Below are 12421 nucleotides of genomic sequence, written 5' to 3'. Positions count from 1 at the left end.
CTCCCATCTGGGATTGACAGTCTCAGAAAGAAGTTGATGGTTGAAAGAGCATATTCTCTGAAAGGAAGGAATAGGAATGTCTCGTGGGCCCACTGAATAGTTTGTATCAGCTACATCTGGCAAAGGATGTCATTTTTATTTTGCTCTGGTGAAACTGGAAGGGGAAACTTCACATCAGCACAGGCAAAGTGCAGACAAAACCAGCCTTAAATCATCTGCAACTTATTTTGATAGGTGAATGAGGCAGCTGCTACCCCAAGCCACAAAGGCAGAACGAAGTCTCTCACAGTAATAGAAGCTTTCATTCATCTGCTACCTCTACCCCAAGTCTTCCCAATGTGGCTGAAACTTTTGGATACCATGGCATCACAGCCATTGTCTACATGAGAGGAAAAGGATGATTTTGCTTCCATTCAGCAGGGACTGTCTGAAGGCCAGTGGTCAGGGAAGCAGTTTCTGCTGTTGACTTCTATGGTAGAAAAAAAGAATATCCCTTGTGATATCATTCAGCACCACCATATTCTGTTTAGGTAGACATTTGTGTAAAATTTTCCATTTCTGTCTCTAGAAAATGATCTAGAAAGCAACACTCTTAATTCACAGTGGGTCCAGGTGGGTGGGGCTCACAGACCTACAGCTAATCTCGTAGTAATAATTGTTTCTACCATGGGAAATGTGCAATAAATAGAAGTTGAAATATCACTAGAGTGGCTAAGATGCCCAGACAGACACCATGAGCTTTGACAAAGAAAAGGTCAAAGACAAATATTTTTAGGTTCAAGGGAGATGGAGGAGGGGATGGGCGTGCAGAGCGTGGCAGAGTACTCTGTCAGCCTCATGGTGGTGGGAAACGATGTCCTGAGGGAAAGGGATGAGAGAGCCTGCCAGGCGAACCAGAACAGTAACACCACAGACAGCCTTTGGCAACTCCAGGCCACAGGCTAACCCACACTCAACATTGTCTGGCATCCAACTGGCCAGGGCGACTGGGAAACAAGCTGCGGGCTGAAGGAAGCCATTTCCTCGGCTGACCTCTCTATGCCTTTTTCTTGTTGTTATTAAAAGATTTTTTTCACTTATTTCTAAAACTGAATTAAAGGAAATTAATAAAGGAAAATTTCACCCATGTCAGCTATATTTAGCTCTGGGTTTCTGTCCAGCTGGGTTTGGGTTGGTCCAGGCACAACCCCAAGGAGAGGTTTGCTAAGAGTCAGCTCTGGTAGGGCCTACAGATGGAAGCCTGAGTGTACCTGTTTGTTACCTAAAAATACCCTCCCCACCCCCCAAATCTGGCTGAAGTCTCTGAAGCCCCACTACCTTTCCAAGATTCAGCCAGCCCAGGGCCTCTTCTTCCTTATCTTCTTGGGTGGGCAGCTGCTTCTGCAGGACTCCTGGTATGATCTTGAGTGGGTAGGCAAAGAATGCACAGTAACACTGAACAGAGAATGGGAACCCTCAATCGTCTGGCCCGACTGAGCTGGGTGCTTTCATTTTCCTTATCTCAGCTAATTCACACAACCACCTTCTAAGACAGGTCTTGTCCCCATTGAACAAATGAGGAAACAGAGACTCTGAAAGAGTAAATAAGTGACCATAAGACAGTGACAAGATGGTGACCCACTAGAGATAGTAAAATGGCTAAGCATTGGGGTATAGCATCTTTGTTCACTCTTCACCATAAATTTGGTGTTGATGATTCCAGGGTCATTTTCTTAACCATTCTCCTCTAAGGCCTCTGCAGGTGGAGATGCCAAAAGTCCTGCTTTCCTTCCTAGCTGCACTGTGAGCTCACGAAGAGCTGTGCCTAGGGTCATTCCTCCTGGAGCACGCAAGCATGCTCCCAAAGGGTCCCCAACAGTTTGAATGGAGGGGTCCTATTGTGGGCCTTGTGGCAGTATGTGGCTCTTTCTTTGAAGGTTGTGCATTTGTGTCCCCCAGCCAATTGTTTGTCCCTCTTAGACTTGGCAGGTCAAGGCCTAGACGTCCTGCTTCCCCACATGCAGTAGAAAGATCGGCTTTATCCAGGTCTGGTGTCAGCAGCCACCACCATCTTCGTCTCCTTGAAGAGGGAGTGAGGTCCTGCTAGGTCTTTGAGACTCTGGTGCATTTTATCTAAGGAAACTGTTTCCCTTCAGTTACTGAGGAAATACTGTACCATCTTGAAGTTGAAATAGGATCTGAAGCCACAAATGAGACTTGAGGGGGGTGGGAGAGAAGGGAAATTAGTGGCTGGCACAGTGCCTAAAGTCCTAGCTCTACCCAGCTTCTAGATTCTGGATGGAGATGGGCCCGAGTCCAGGATGAGGGTGTCATCTGTCTGAATGAGGCAGTCTCCTGAACCCTAAAGAATTCTTTTCTGAGATATAATTTACATACCATACAATTCACCCTTAGGCTTTTAAGAATTTCCCCTCCTAGGAGGTTCTAACTCTTCTTAGCTCCCCTTCTATTCTCTACCACCAACCAGCTCAGCCATTCCAGAGGGAGAGGGAAGTGGAGAGGAGCAAGTTTCCCCAGAATAGCCTTTCTTCAGTGTTGGGATCAATAAACCCGTTTGCTTAAAAGGAACCAGATGATTTCATCCTTGTAATTATAAGTTTGACGTTGGCAAATCTTGCCCAGGCTCCAAATGAGCCTCTTTGTCATGGGCGGCGAGGGGTTTGTCTGGGTGCCTGGGGATGGGGACTGAGACTGGTGTGGTGGGAAGAGGGCCAGGCTGGGGTCAGGAGGTCTGGCTGGCCATCTTTGAGGGCTGCTTTGGACTGCTCCCCTTCCCCTTCCGTACTCTCCAAATTTCTGGTGGGTGGTGGGAAACAGACTAGACTAAGGGACAAGAGAATGACAGTGGTGAGCTCTAACCACACTGCCCTTCTGCCCAAGCCCCCTCATTCAAGTCTCCAAGTCGCTTGTGGCAGAAAGGCCAAGGCCCTTGGCTCAGCATTTATGACCCCCTGACAATCATTACTTTCTCTTCCAATCTTATTTTCCATCATTTCTCCCCATGGCACCCTGCGATACAGCCATACTGGCCTGCTTGCATTTCCCACATGTCTTAGGACCTTTGCTCTTACTGCTCTATCTAGCATGACTTTTTCCCATTTCTTTGCTGAGAAAACTCATACTTTAAAACTTTCACTGTCCTCATATATATATATATGAGTTCAGGGAACTTTCACTGTCCTCCACAGAGTGACTGGCCCACAGCATCCCTGCATTCTGTCATTTGGGTTCATACAGTGTGCCAAGGAGATGGCCAGTACACCTACGACACTGTAACACTCTGGGTTCTGGGAGGATTTGGCTCCCCACTAATTTGTGTTTATTTTACTACTGTGCAGCCTCCATAGGAGTGCTTCTTAAACTGTTTTATTTAAAATTTGTGCATGTATTGGGTAGAAAATTTAGGAAATATAAGAAGAGAGTCCCACCACCTCAAAACAACCATTGCTAACACTTTGATGTATTTTTTTATTTTTATTTTTTAGATTTTTATTTATTCATTTTTATTTTTTTTTATTTATTCATTTTTTTTTTTTAGAGAGGAGAGAGAGAGACAGAGAGAGAGAGGAGAGACAGAGAGAGAGAAGGGGGAGGAGCTAGAATCATCAACTCCCATATGTGCCTTGACCAAGCTAGCCCAGGGTTTCGAACCGGCGACCTCAGCATTTCCAGGTCGACGCTTTATCCACTGTGCCACCACAGGTCAGGCATTTATTCATTTTTAGAAAGACAGAAGAGAGAGAAACAGAGAAGGGGGAGGAGCAGGAAGCATCAACTCCCATATGTGCCTTGACCAGGCAAGCCCTGGGTTTTGAACTGGCGACCTCAGTGTTCTAGGTCAACGCTTTATCCACTGTGCCACCACAGGTCAGGTTCGATATATTTTCTTTGCCCCCTTCCATCCACATTTCTTCACATAGTTATGATATTCTATAGGTACAGTTTTGAATGCTCCATTATCCCAACTCTATGCCATAAATATTTTCTCATGAAATCATATAAAACTCCTAATGGCATCTTGGCCAATCGCCTACTATAGGGCATTTATTTTGGTTGTTTCCTATTATTCACAGGTGCTTAAAGCTTTTCTTAAAAGTTTTGGGTAGCCTGACCAGGTGGTGGCGCAGTGGACAGAGTATCGGACTGGGATGCAGAGGACCCAGGTTCGAGACCCCAAGGTCGCCAGCTTGAGCGCGGGCTCATCTGGTTTGAGCAAAAGCCCACCAACTTGAACCCAAGGTCGCTGGCTCCAGCAAGGGGTTACTCGGTCTGCTGAAGGCCCACGGTCAAGGCACATATGAGAAAGCAATCAATGAACAACTAGGTGTTGCAACGCGCAATGCAAAAAACTAATGATTGATGCTTCTCATCTCTCTCCGTTTCTGTCTGTCTGTCCCTGTATATCCCTCTCTCTGACTCACTCTCTGTCTCTGTAAAAAATAAATAAATAAATAAATAAAATTAAAAAGTTTTGGGTAGTGGTTCCAGAGGTACCATCACCATGTCAAAAGGTATAGGCATTTAAGGTTCCTGATATCTGTTGCCAAATTTCTCTTTTTGAGTCTTCAAAATCAGTTCCCTCCACCCTGCAATTTCTTTTCTCAGCATCTCAAACACAGGAAATGCCAACCAAGAATAAACCAAGACCTGCAAATAGAGATCAATGGATCAATAAAGGAGGTTGAATAATTCAACATTCACTTCTGGCTCATTATCGACTCCTGAATCCAAATGCATCCTCGTCTACCTTCTTTCCTTTTGTCTCCCTGCTGATGATACCTTGACACCCTGTCCTGTTCTTGGATTCCTTCCCCAACTTCCCAAGCTCAAAACCATCCTGGCAGGCCAAGATTTCCTATCATGCCATAATATTGCCTTGTAAATAGACAAAATTACTAGCCCATGGCCACCTCCCCAGCCTGCCTGCCTTCCAAGGACAATTAACAAAGCAAACAATAATTCTCCTTCTTTAAATGATACTTCTGAGTGAATGGGCAAGTTCAGCTTCAGCCATGGCTAATTTCTTCTGCCTAGATTGCTTCTTTCCTCTTTCTCAGCCACGCAAATTCCTACTATTTCATTAAGTGTAGGTCCAGAGGCCTCTAATAAGTCTTTCTCCACTGTAATGGGCAAAATGATTGACCCACAGAGTCCCCTCACCAATGCCTGCCCTAAAGACTGAACTCAACCTCCTCAAAGGCACCCCAGTCTTGGTAGCTTTCTTAGCCTCACCTTATGCTAACTTTGTCTTTCTCCCTCCTGTCCAAGGGGAGTTCCCAGCATGCCTTGGTAGTGTTGGAGATTGAGATGGACACAGAGATGCTATGGATAGGCTGGAGGGAGTACATTGTTTATTCACTGGTGCTTAAGGCTTTTCTTAAAAGTTTTGGGTAGTGGTTCCAGAGGTACCATTACCATGTCAAAAGGTATAGGCATGTAAGGTTCCTGATATCTGTTGCCAAATTTCTCTTTTTGAGTCTTAAAAATCAGTTGCAAAAACTTAAAGTTTTAAAAATTGTGTCGCAAAGACTGCCCAATGTGGATGTTTTGCATTAGGTGGTGACCCAGCAATCACCCAATCAGAGTCTTTTCTGTGGCATGTGTGGTACAAGTGTGTGTGTAGGCAGCAAGCCCAGAGAAGGCAGACTGTGGAGTTCAGATTTTATCTAGGGGCTCATTCACACTGTAAACCAGGTCAGTGGTGCCCCCTGGAGTTGTGTGCTGCAACAGCTCTTCTGCTTGCCATACCTGGGTGCTGTGAGAGAGAGGCAAGAGCCACTCAGGATAATGGGACCCATATCCAGACGGTTTCCTTGCTTTTCCCATAAGACTCTACTGCCATGGTTTATTGAGGTATGGCTGTATCCTCACCCTTGGAAAAATTATTCTTTTTCCAAATGTGCTGAGTTTTGTAGATATATTAGTTACCTAGAAGGCAGGCAAGATCAGGATTTCTGCTTGCAGGGAGGATCAGAGAGGCCAACTGAATGTCAGATCACACAGTAGTGGGATCAGTTGTAATAGAACCCATGACCCCTGTCCATCAGTAGCCTTTCTTAGCAATGCAAAATCCCATGGTTCTAGAGCAACGGATCAATGGTAGCACCTCCAGCAAGTGCTGAAACACCCAGCAACAGGGCCAGAGTTTGGGGTCTCTGGAAGCTTTAGAGCAGGGGTCCCCAAACTTTTTACACAGGGGGCCAATTCACTGTCCCTCAGACCGTTGGAGGGCCGGACTATAAAAAAAACTATGAACAAATCCCTATGCACACTGCACATATCTTAATTTAAAGTAAAAAAACAAAACGGGAACAAATACAATATTTAAGATAAAAAACAAGTAAATTTAAATCAAGAAACTGACCAGTATTTCAATGGGAACTATGGGCCTGCTTTTGGCTAATGAGATGGTCAATGTGCTCCTTTCATTGACCACCAATGAAAGAGGTGCCCCTTCCGGAAGTGCAGCAGAGCGGATAAATGGCCTCAGGGGGCCGCATGTGGCCCGCAGGCCGTAGTTTGGGGACCCCTGCTTTAGAGGCTACCAGTCCCTCCCCTAGGCCAAAAGAGCTGCTCTTTAGGAAAGAGACATGAATCAGCCTGAGGCACTTCTACCAGCTTTTGATGAATTTTCCTGCCACGGGTGCTAATTTCCTGAAAGGCTTTTCTTACACCTTCAGGATCCCCATTAAAAGGGTCTTGCTCTGCCTGACCAGGCGGTGGCTCAGTAGATAGAGCGTTGAACTGGGATGTGAGGAGGACCCAGGTTCGAGACTCCAAGGTCGCCAGCTTGAGCGCGGGCTCATCTGGTTTGAGCAAAACTCACCAGCTTGGATCCAAGGTTGTTGGCTCGAGCCAGGGGTTACTCGGTCTGCTGAAGGCCTACAGTCAAGGACATAAGAGAAAGCAATCAATGAACAACTAAGGTGTCGCAATGAAAAACTAATGATTGATGCTTCTCAGCTGTCTCTGTTCCTGTCTGTCTGTCCCTATCTATCCCTCTCTCAGACTCTCTCTCTGTCTCTGTAAAAGAAAAAAAAGGGAGGGGGGTCTTGCTCCTTCACTGTAGGAGATTCACGATCACCCAGTGGCTCCTTGGTGAGGTTACCCGCATGCCCTTCCATCGCCTGGGGCTGAAGGGGCTGGGAGTAAGTACAATCCTGGGCCAGGGAGGGAGGAGACTGCGCTGCGGAGGTGTTTTACCACAGGCATTGTTCCCAGAGCACAGCTGAGGAGAGCCAGGCTCAGAGAGGCAAGGGCTAGGAGGGACAGGCCCAGACAGGAACACACAGCTCCAAGCTCCCAAATTCTGCCTAAAAGAGGCATACTGAACTCTGCTCCATTGGGTCATCTGATCTGTTTTTGAGTTCTTTCAGGGCTCAAATGGGCCATCCTTTCCTTCTGATTTGCTCCAATGACAAAGAGGCACAAACTCAATTTCTTGTGGCCGTGGAGCTATCGTTGTGATTACACGGGGTCAGTGGTAGGAGGCTAGATTGCTGTCTTGATTGGCTTTCTATGGGGCAAACAGGGAGAGGAGGGGCTACCCCAGCAACACCTGGCTCTGCCTGTACCCCTAGCCTGAACTGGACTCCGTCTTGGGCTTTCTCCTGGTCCCAGTGTGTAAGGGCTGTAGTGACTCTGACCCTGGGAAGGGGTCATGTGAATCTCCAGCCTAGACTGGGCGGGAGATCTCTGAACCAAAGTGGCCAGAGGCTATCCTATGGATGGTGGGGGGTAGTGGTCAGAGCTGACCTCCTGCCTTGGCCCACAATTTTGAACAAGAAGATACCTAGGATCTCTCTCAATTTCTACCTCCCCTCCCCTCATTGTCAGTAAGTCCTGTCCATTTGCTTTATGAACCTACTTGCTCTGCACCATCCTCCCCTGGTCTCCCCACTTCTCCTTCCTCCAGTTACTCTGTACTCTGTAACTTCAAAGACCCTCTGGAAGATAAGACTGACCAGGATACGATCCTCCCATAGCTCCCTAATGCCTCACGGTGGAGTCCATGCTCCTTCCCAGGCCTGTTTCCTCTCTTAGACTTCCTTTGTGGGTCCTACCGACACAGAGCTGCTGGGATGAAACAGGCTAATTCCTGTCTCTCGGCCTTTGCTCCTGCTGCACCCTCTCGCAGACATGGCTTCCCCTCCCTGTCCACCTCCACTCCCTCTACGCTCTTCCACTGGCCCTTTCAGGAACTCCTTAGGGAAGCCTTCCCTGTCTGCCCACCCCAGACCAAATTAGGTCCTCTCCTCTGTGCGCCCACAGTGTTTCCAGCTGACCCTTTCCATCACCCCTGGTCTAGGGGATCTCAGTGGTCAAGCAACTGGGATGAGAAGCATTCCTGCCCATTGCCACCTTCTGAGTGCCCAAGTACTGCCCTCATCCAGCCTGAACAGCCCCCAGTGCTGCCCCAGCTCTCAGGCCCTGTGCCTGTCTGGCTGTGTCCACCTGCTTCTGTTCCCTTCCTCATCCCCTAATTTTCTGGGCAGATCAGTCCACTGATTGCTTTATCTCTCTCTCTCTCTGTTTCTTTCCTCATGCTTTAATTTAATACGTTTCCATTTCCTTCCATGAAGGACTCAGGTGGTGTCTTTGCGTCCCTCACTCAGTCTCCACAGTTCAACTGCTCACAGGCACTCTCTCCCTGTCCACACAGCCAATGGCCTTGGTACACAAAGAGGGGAGTTCTCACTCCTTTAGAGAAGTGATCCTTTCTCCCTCACAGAAAGTCTGACTCTACAGGGCCTGAGGGAGATTCTACTGCACACAGCATGCCCCAGCCCTTCCCTACCATGGCCAGACCTGAGGGAGGTGGGGACAGGGGGGGATGGGTACCTGAAAAGGCTGCCTTCAATCCCATGCCACTATGCCCAGGACCAGTCAGGGGCCTCAGTACCTCTAACCCAGCCCCCTGTCTCCAGGATCGGGGAAAACAGAAGCATTTGTGCAGCAGATCTCTTTTGTCAACCCCATGGGTAGCTCTTCCAAGTAAACCCTCCCTGACTGCTGTTCAGCCTCACTCAGAGTATATCTTCCGTAGAGGTCCACCTTGCCTCTCACTCCAGGGCCCAGTGTGTCCAGCCTGGGCTGGAAAGGGGCCAGTGGGGAAGGGGAAGCTTTGAAGTGGTGATGCCTGCCGCACCCCCTGCCCCTTTTCTTTTTGACAGCAGGAGAGAGTGAGAGAGTCAGAGAGAGGGTCATTCGAGAATTCTTCATCGCAGCTTCTTAGTTGTTCAGTGATTGCTTTCTCATATGTGCCTTGATGGGGGAGGGGCTACAGCAGAGCTAGTGAATCCTTGCTCAAGCCAAGTGACCTTTGGGCTCAAGCTAGCGACCTTTGGGCTCAAGCCAGCCACCATGGGGTTTCGAACCTCGGTCCTATGCATCCCAGTCCTACGCTCTATCCACTGCGCAACTGCCTGGTCAGACCTGCCTGCTCCCTCTTGCAGCCCCTTTTACCTTTACCTGATGCCTCCCAAGACCTCAGAGCTTCTCTTAGCGTGTGGTCCAAGCCAAGCTGCTGGAGCCTCTGTCCGTGTAGTGTTGGCTCCTGGAGGGTAGGATAAATCCCTCTAGGTCTCTCAGAGCCCACAGGTGAGCAGTCAGGTTGTGCAGGACAGGGACCCAGGGAAAATCCACGCATCCTCTGATCAGTGGTGACCACCTGTGGTCCTGCACTCCCACCCACCCTCCTACTCACCTCCCAGCGGAAGGGGTGATCCTTTACAGTGGAGGGGTTGTAAGGCCAGGCTCTGCCAGAGCCTCCAGCAGGGAGCGACTCTGAGCGTGGCCAGCTCAGGTCTAGCCTTGGAGGTCTTGAATACAGGAGGGCCATGAAGCCGTAAGAGGACTTGGGCAGGGACGGACCCTGCGGGAGAGCCTCAGTCGCCTGCCTGAGACGAGTGCTTCCTGCCCGGCTCCCACCGCGCTACAGGGCGCAGGCTGTCGAGGGCACAGGAGCCTCACAAGGAGGGAGGCCCCGTCCTGCTTGCCCCCACCACCCAGCGTCGGCATTCAGCTCCCGGCGCCCCCGCGTCCGCCAGGTCCCTGGCTCCGTGCCAGGCAGCTGGATCCATCATGCAGTTGGCTGGAGGCCGGACGGCGCGTCTCCCGGGGCTCCCGGGCAGCCGGCGCGGTCGGCCAGGCAGGGAGGGCGGCGGGCAAGGCTGCAGGAGCCTGGGGGCGGGAGGCGGCGGCGGCAGCGCTTCGGGGTCTGCGGTCAGAGGGGGCACAGCGCAGGGGCCGCATCTCCCGCACTAATTGGCCCTTCCCCAGCCTCCTCGGCCGGTAATTGCTGCTGGAGGGGGGACGGAGGGGGGCTGGCGGGGTGTTGGAGGAGAGGAAGGGGCGCTGCTTCCGGAGCGGGAGTCAAGCTCAGCAGGAGCGGAGCCGCAGGGGCCCTCAGGAGACACGTTTGCGCGCTGCTTCTACGCCAGCTTTGCAGTGGGCCTCTTCGTCCTCGCCGTGGCCCTGGGGAGCCGGGTGAATAGCGGGAAAGCCACAGAGCGGGGGTGGAGGAGGGCTTCACCAATATCCAGCCAGTTTGGAGAACTGCTCCCTGAGAGGTGGGGCCCGGCTGGGGCTTTTAGGACTCTGGGTGGCCGTCGGGGAACCCCACCACAGGCAGGAAGACAGGGTGGAGACAGGGCAGTGGATAGCCCTCCCCTCTCACCTCATTCAGCAGAGCCAACTGGGGAAGAGCAGACAGAGAGACGGGAACCTTCCCTGGCTGGATGGGGAGGGCACAGAACAAGGGCAGTGGGAAACAGGGCCGGCCCGCCATCCAGTCTGCTCGAATTTCCAGAGGAGGTCCTAGGGTTTCCCCGCGAGTCCTTTCTGATCCTGGCATCTGCTGCAGCCTGGTTGGGCCTGACTGAGCCCTGGCTCCTGCTCGCTGCTCTCCCTCCAATTTGGGAATGGACAGCCTCTCGTAGGTGGCTGGTTGGAATGGGTTCCTTCTCCAGACAGTGGGAACGCCTGGAGGGGAGAACTGAGGAACCAGCTTGGTCAGACCTCTGGACCACCCTAGGTCAGGAAGTCCCCATGCAGGTACCAGGGTGAATCAAGCTCAGCTGGACCTCCCCTTCTTCTGAGTTCTGCATAGGCTGCCTAGGACCGCCTCCAAGGAGGCTGACCTCCCAGCCCTCATTCAGGCTTTCATTGATGAGTGGCTATTTGGCTGCCTGTCCCCTGGTTAGAGGTGGGCAGGATACTGTGCTCTCTCTGCCTCCCCTGGGCATAGAGCTATCACGCCTCTGGAGGCCACCCTTCCTCAGGGATTGCTCCAGGTCAGGACAGAAGTGGTAGGGTGAGCCCTGGCCGGTTGGCTCGGCGGTAGAGCGTCGGCCTAGCGTGCGGAGAACCCGGGTTCGATTCCCGGCCAGGGCACATAGGAGAAGCGCCCATTTGCTTCTCCACCCCTCCGCCGCGCCTTCCTCTCTGTCTCTCTCTTCCCCTCCCGCAGCCAAGGCTCCATTGGAGCAAAGATGGCCCGGGCGCTGGGGATGGCTCTGTGGCCTCTGCCTCAGGTGCTAGAGTGGCTCTGGTCGCGGCAGAGCGAGCCCCGGAGGGGCAGAGCATCGCCCCCTGGTGGGCAGAGCGTTGCCCCTGGTGGGCGTGCCGGGTGGATCCCGGTCGGGCGCATGTGGGAGTCTGTCTGACTGTCTCTCCCTGTTTCCAGCTTCAGAAAAAAAATGCAAAAAAAAAAAAAAAAAAAGAAGAAGAAGTGGTAGGGTGAGACAAACAGGCCTGGATCAAATTCCCACTCTGCCACCATGAGCTCTTGACCTTGAGCAAGCTTTTTGGCTCTGTCTCAGTTTTCTCATCTGTAAAGTAAGGGTAATAAAAGCCCTTTGACAGGTTTATTGTGAAGAAAGGGGTTCTTCACCCTTCTACAACCATTCCTTTGCTTTTGGGGCTTAGATGCTGGGGTTTGGAAGATTGGGTACCCCTTACCCCACAGGTCTTTGTAGTTCCTATTTGTCTCAGAGACTCAGGAAGCTCGAGGACTTAAGAAACTAATCAGCCTGACCAGGCGGTGGCGCAGTGGATAGAGTGTCAGACTGGGATGCGGAGGACCCAGGTTCGAGACCCCGAGGTCTCCAGCTTGAGCGCGGGCTCATCTGGTTTGAGCAAAAAAAGCCCACCAGCTTGAACCCAGGGTCGCTGGCTCCAGCAAGGGGTTGCTCGGTCTGCTGAAGGCCCATGGTCAAGGCACATGTGAGAGAGCAATCAATGAATAACTAAGGTGTTGCAACGCGCAATGAAATCTGATGATTGATGCTTCTCATTTCTCTCCATTCCTGTCTGTCTGTCTCTGTCTGTCCCTCTCTCTGACTCACTGTCTCTGTAAAAAAAAAAAAAGAGAGACTAATCAACATTGTAAGTTAGGACGTAAAGTCTGTGGGACACTGTG

This window comes from Saccopteryx bilineata, chromosome 9, assembly GCF_036850765.1.
Source record: "Saccopteryx bilineata isolate mSacBil1 chromosome 9, mSacBil1_pri_phased_curated, whole genome shotgun sequence".
In the NCBI taxonomy this organism is placed as follows: Eukaryota; Metazoa; Chordata; class Mammalia; order Chiroptera; family Emballonuridae; genus Saccopteryx; species Saccopteryx bilineata.
This window is presented reverse-complemented; position numbering follows the sequence as displayed.